The sequence below is a fragment of the Sturnus vulgaris genome, chromosome 11 (assembly GCF_052056855.1).
Source record: "Sturnus vulgaris isolate bStuVul1 chromosome 11, bStuVul1.hap1, whole genome shotgun sequence".
NCBI lineage: Eukaryota > Metazoa > Chordata > Aves > Passeriformes > Sturnidae > Sturnus > Sturnus vulgaris.
In genome coordinates, this window is record NC_142253.1 from 14,417,480 (window position 1) to 14,423,138 (window position 5,659).

At 56.8% G+C, this 5,659-nt stretch overlaps 1 long non-coding RNA gene across 1 annotated transcript; it reads right to left on the minus strand.

The window, feature by feature from the left end:
• Positions 1–2,907: 2,907 nt before the first annotated feature.
• LOC148222497 (uncharacterized) lies at positions 2,908–4,449 on the minus strand. Its single transcript, XR_015806078.1, has 2 exons — positions 4,287–4,449; positions 2,908–4,185 (listed from the first exon to the last, which is right to left on the minus strand). It is a non-coding gene; the product is annotated as an uncharacterized LOC148222497 (long non-coding RNA).
• Positions 4,450–5,659: the final 1,210 nt, after the last annotated feature.

Below are 5,659 nucleotides of genomic sequence, written 5' to 3' on the forward strand. Positions count from 1 at the left end.
AGAGAGCAATCTTCTCAGAAAGAAACAAACACTGATTTTTCTTTTTTTTCTTCTCACCAGAAACATCTCTGCTACAAAGGGGCCGACTGGCATTGCCCACGTCTCCTTCAGCCCCAGGGATTCAGTTTGCCCCACCAGGGGCTTCCAGGCGTGCTGGTGTGTGGCAGGGAAGGATGAACCCTGCCAATGCTCCTGTTCCCTCCACGCTGGCCCAGCCACTCATGGGGGTATGATGGCTTCATGGCAGGGTCCAGCATCCCTACACTCTGGGAACCAACCTGTTTGTTTTAATAAAACTGTTAAAGCCTCAAAATCCCCTGGGGTAGAGCTACAAGGGGTGGACATGGGCAGACATTGGGAGTGAAACAGAAGAAATATGGAGAAGGTCCCCAGGGAAGTCCCTGATAGAGTGGGGGGAGTGGTGCCATGGATAATGCCACCCCTGCTCCAGCTCCATGCTCAGTGGGAATTGGGCAGCCCTTTGGCACAGGAGTACTGCTCATCTCCCCATTGCAGAGGTCCTTCTGCATGTCCCCATCTCAGGGCTGGTGCTCCCACAGCACTGGTGCTATCTGGCTGTTCCTCTGGGCACTCACCTTACCTCACCCCAGGTGACACAGAGACACTGGCAGGTGACACAGGGTAGCTCCAGCAGGGGCAGAGGAGATGTTGATGGGTCTGTGGGTTGTCCCGTGTGGAATTCAGCATTGTTTCTCACATCAAGCCAGTCCTGCAGCACTCTCAGTTTCAATAGACCACTCTGTCCTGTCTGCCTCCCTGCCCTGCACAGCAAATCTAACACCCTCGCTCTGGGCAGCTCTTCCCCACCCGAAGACCCCCCAAAATACAGTTTGCCTTCCCATGCAACCAGCCAGCTATTTTTACAGCAGGTGAGGAAGCAGTGGTGGAGGAAGGAGGGGGGAGCATGGCCAGGCAGAACCGAGCCGCAGGGATGCTCCATCAACATGCAGAGCCACGTGCCAGTTCGACAGTGGCCGGACAGCGTCTGGCTCATCCAGACAAACTGCTGTGGGGAAAGATGGAAATTCAGCCCCAGAAATAATGGTGAAAAAGGAATCCCCTCACCTTGAGCCCAGGACAATGGGCTGAATTCCACCTATAGGACCTGCCAGCGGGAGGCCTTTGTGGCCCTTAATGAGGCTGTAATTTGGGTGGTAGCTCCGTTTAGAGGAGCGAGCAAATCTTCAGCTTGTACAATCAGTGGTGTACAGCCGGTGCCACCCCCTGCCTGTCCCCTCCTGTCCCCTCCTGTCCCCTCCTGCTCTCTCACGGGTGGGAAGCTGCTGTGCCAGGTCTGGGCTGGCCAAGCCGCCGGGGCCAGCCCTGGTACTCAGGAATCTGCTGCCTCGTGGGGCTTCAACTAATGTGACTTGCATCTGTAATTTACTTTTAAAAGGGGATTCTTGCTTTCTCTCTCTCCACACTGCCTGCTGGCTGCTCCTGGATTTTCCAAGCAAAGGGAAGGGGAAGAGGGGTATGAATAAAATATCATCATGACAGCTTTTATATATATATACATGAACCCGCTCTGTCAGGCTGTGAGCTTCATTTTTAAATAAGAAGCTCAGCTCCATTCCCAAGAGGCCGGGAGAACGCAGCGGGCTTTTAAGAGAAGGGACCAAAACAGAAGAGCATTTTCCTCTTCCATCACATCAGACTGGAGCTGGGTTAATTACGCTTCTCTGTCCTGATTTAAGCACGGGAGCTTATTCAGTACAACTGTTCCTTTATTAATGAATTGCAACCCAATTTTAACCAGAGGAAGCTGGTGAGGAGAAAAAAAAAAAATGGAAACCCTTTTGCCAGCATGCTCTGTTTGCCACTGCCTTTCATTTACATAACTTCAAAGTGATGCATTTTTTAAACCAACCTATTTTCAGGTCTGGCTGGACTGCATGGGTGCATGGACATCCATGCAGATATGGCATTTCTCCATGTACGCCCACAGCTGCTGCAGGGTGCAACAGCTCCTGGGCAGGGCTGGGATCCACCATCTTGCTGGGCTGGGACATGGCTCTCCACGCTCTGCTCTGTCTGATATGCTGCTGGCTCTGGGTGAATGTCACCATGAGCTTATGACCTGGTGCCAGCCAGTCCCTGCAACATATCCTGGGGTTCCAATCCTGCCCTGGCTCCCTAGGATGGACCAAGGAGTTCATGGAGGATGCCCCAGGGAGCAGGGATGCATGCTGCTCCAGTGCAGTGCTGGTCCTGCAGGGCATCACTGGCACCTCGGGGTCCCTCTGTGTCTCCTGCAGCACCGGGGGAGCGGCGGGCAGCAGCGCCGCCGCCACGTGCCAGGGATCCAGGGACATATGCTGCTTTTTCACGCCGCGGAAACACCACCTGCTCGGCTTTCTGCTCAGCCCCAGGCAGGGAGGGAGGGGAGCCCATCACCCCAGTGCCCCCCAGCATGGCCCCACAGCCTCCTGCACCCAGCAGGGCTTGGCTTCTCCCTCCCAGCTGTGGGCACCCATGACTGGCCTGAGCTCTGCAGTGCCATGGGATGGCACAGCTGATCCCCAATGCTCTGCAAGCAGAGAGAGCTGAGAGCAGCTTCCCAGCCCTGTGGTGTGCCAGGACCCAGCCCGGTGCCAGCACCCTCCACGGGCTCGCTCCACACACGGGAGAGGTGCTGGGGCACGGGGGAGCCTCATGGATATTCATGAGTAGAGGGTTTGCTGATCAAAAGGCGCAATCCTGTTTTCCTTTATAATATATCTGGTTAATACAGACTTAATGAACAAATGAATAATAAATTAGACCAATTTTGTTTTCTTTCTTCTTGGAAAGGCGGGCGCGAAGGGGGACTCTGTGCGGGTTTGATTGATAGCAGGGGCTTGCTGGGAGATCTGCTCCTCAAACCCTTATTAAACATGAAACAAATAATGGCGCAATTGGTTTAATCTTGTTGCAGAGATCGATGCTGGCTCGGCAGGGAGAAGAGGAGGATGATGGGGAGGAAGAGGGATTTTCAACTGCCTTCACCCCACACCAAGGCAGGGTTCAGGTCCCTGGGCAGGGTGCTGGGCACCTCGGTGGTGGTGGTTGCAGCATTAACCAGAGCACAGTGTGGGCACAAGGAAGCAGCCAGCACTGCATGGCACCGTCATGGCACGTGGCCTAAGGGGATGCAAAGGCATCATGAGAGAATGGAGCAACAGTATCATTGCACCAGCTGGATCAACACGGGGTCTTATGGGCTCAGCAGGGTGATGTCTGAGGAGCTGCTACCAGAAGAAGGATGAGAGGACAAGCTCCATCAGGGACATGAGTTGTGGCCACCCCCTGTCACAGCCAGGAAGGCAAGGGGCCGTGGGTCCCTGCATGGCAGCACAACTCACTGAACCAGCACTGCCTCCACTGCATGGCTCATTGCAGCTTCCAGGGTCGTGTCACATCCCACCTGCCGATGTGAAGCACTGGGAGGAGGTGTTGAGTCACGGGCCAGTGGTGAATCCTCCACCTGACAGGACCGATGGGAAGGTGGCTGCCCCGGGCAGCCCAGAGTGTCTCCGTAGGGAGCACTGGGGCTGGCATGCAGGTCTCTAGAAACACAAATCCCTTCAGAAATACCCTCTTGGCCTCCAGCAGACTCCAGGGTCTGGGCTTCACTCTGGTCTGTCTCCACAACGTCCTGCTGAAATGCCTGAACCACCTGGACTCCCTGCAGAGCCAGTATTGGGAGCCTCCTCCTGCCCTTGGACCACAGCACCCTCCTCTCCCTACACAAGGGTGCTGGGCTCCTTGTAGGGAGTCATGGGTGGCTTTCCCATGCCCAGCACCCCTCTGCCCTGCCAAGAGGTCCAGGCAACAAGTGACTGCAGGTGGGTGCCAGCCCCAAAACCACCCAGTGACACCTTAGCACACACAGCCTCCAGCAGTGCAGCAGGTGCTTGTTGAGTGAGCTGCTCCTCTCCAGGTAGCTTCCCACTGCCATCATTTCAATCCAAGAAAGAGAAGGAATTCCTAGCTTCTGTGAGCTTAGAGCTGCTCCAGCTGCTTTGGCCCAGCCTTGGTGCTTTTCTTTGAGGCTCAGAGCCCCTCGCTGGAGTCTTGGCTGTGGTGGGAAGCTGGGCTGTGGATAAAAGTGCCGCTTACCTGCTTACTTCTGCTCCAGCGCCCAACGAGCAGCAACACATGGATTACCAAAAATAATTCCCCCTAGAAAAGGAGAGGGGAAAGGGGGGGTGGGGCGAAGAAAGAAAAAAAGAAAAGAAAGCCTGTGCTGTGGGAACAGCCAGCTAACCTCGAAAGCCTCTTACCTGGCTAGATTTAACTGCCTTTGTTGCTGCATCAGCCTGAAAAATCCCCTCTTGCATCGTGTCAGTGCTGCTGGCAGCTCGGAGCCGCTTCCCGGCCCTTTGTAATGAAAGGCGGCTCTGTGCGGCAGCCGCGGCTCCGCGCTCCGGCTCCTCTCCCGAGAGACCCAGCTCATCTCTCGCACTGCTCTTCTGTGCTCGGTGTGCACGGGGCTCCAGAAGTGGCCTAGGGAGGAACTGCCTGTATTAAACACTGGCCCTGGCATTAACTTATCTTCTACCTTCTTGAACCTGCTTATCGCTCTGATCCCAATTGCAGCGCTTCCAGCTCACTCCAAAGTAGCATTTCTGAGCCATATCTCCAATCTACTAATTAATGGCTTTATTAATGCCTGAGGAATGGCATAGGTTGGGGCAGGGGGCATGAGGGGCAGGGGAGCTTGGGTAAATCCAGGGTGCTGAGGTGGAAGCCGGAGCTGTCCCGGGGAGCTGGGACTGGTGGGACACAGCTCCCACACACTCCCATCCTCTCCTTTTCCAGGGCAAGCCCCAAGGCCACTTCTGCCACCATGATTCAGAGCCTGGCATCTGTGCCACGCTCCAGCAGCAGCACTGTGGGGCTAGGAGTGAGCAGGGCGTGAATGGGACTGAGCCTGGGTGCTTTCCCCTTGGATTTTTTTGCCGCCTTGGCGCCAGCCCTTAGAGATGAAGAGGGAGCCAAATTAGCTGTGAGGCATCAAAGGGGGACGTCTGTATGTGGATGGGGTGCAACACCAACCCAAATGTCCCCTGTGAATTGGTGTCACCCAGCGTGGTGGGTGACAGCCACCTTGCTGGAACATTTGGCAGAGGGGGAGTAGCCAGCTGGAGGACACAGAGCGTTCATATGCGTGTGGTTTGCGGGACCTGAGTCCACCTCAGGGCCCAGAGCTGCATCACCAGTGCTGCATGCACCTGCAGCCCATGGCCATGTGTGTGGGGACAGTCACAGCCCCTTCCCTGGACCTGCCACTGCTCAGTGGGAAGCGAACAGGAAAGAGGACAGTGAATATGCCCCATCCTGCCTGAGATGGTCTGGTCTGTCCCGGGCTCCCTGTGCCTCTCCCTCCCCGGCCCGCATCTGGGCGGTGACCTCCATCTCGGGCTGTGTCCCCATCTCGGGCTGGGCTCCTCTTGTGCTCAGAGCGGCCCCGGGAGTGGGGGGGTCCCGAGGGGATGTTGGGCGGTGTGAGGGGTGGGTGGTAAGGCAGGGGAGGCTGCGGAGGGGGCGGGGAGCCCCGGCCGGACTGGGGGCCGGTGCCGGGCAGGGCCGGGGGCGGGGAGGGGGCGCTCGCCCCCCCTTTCCCGCTGCCCGCCCCCGCGGCAGCGCGAGTCGG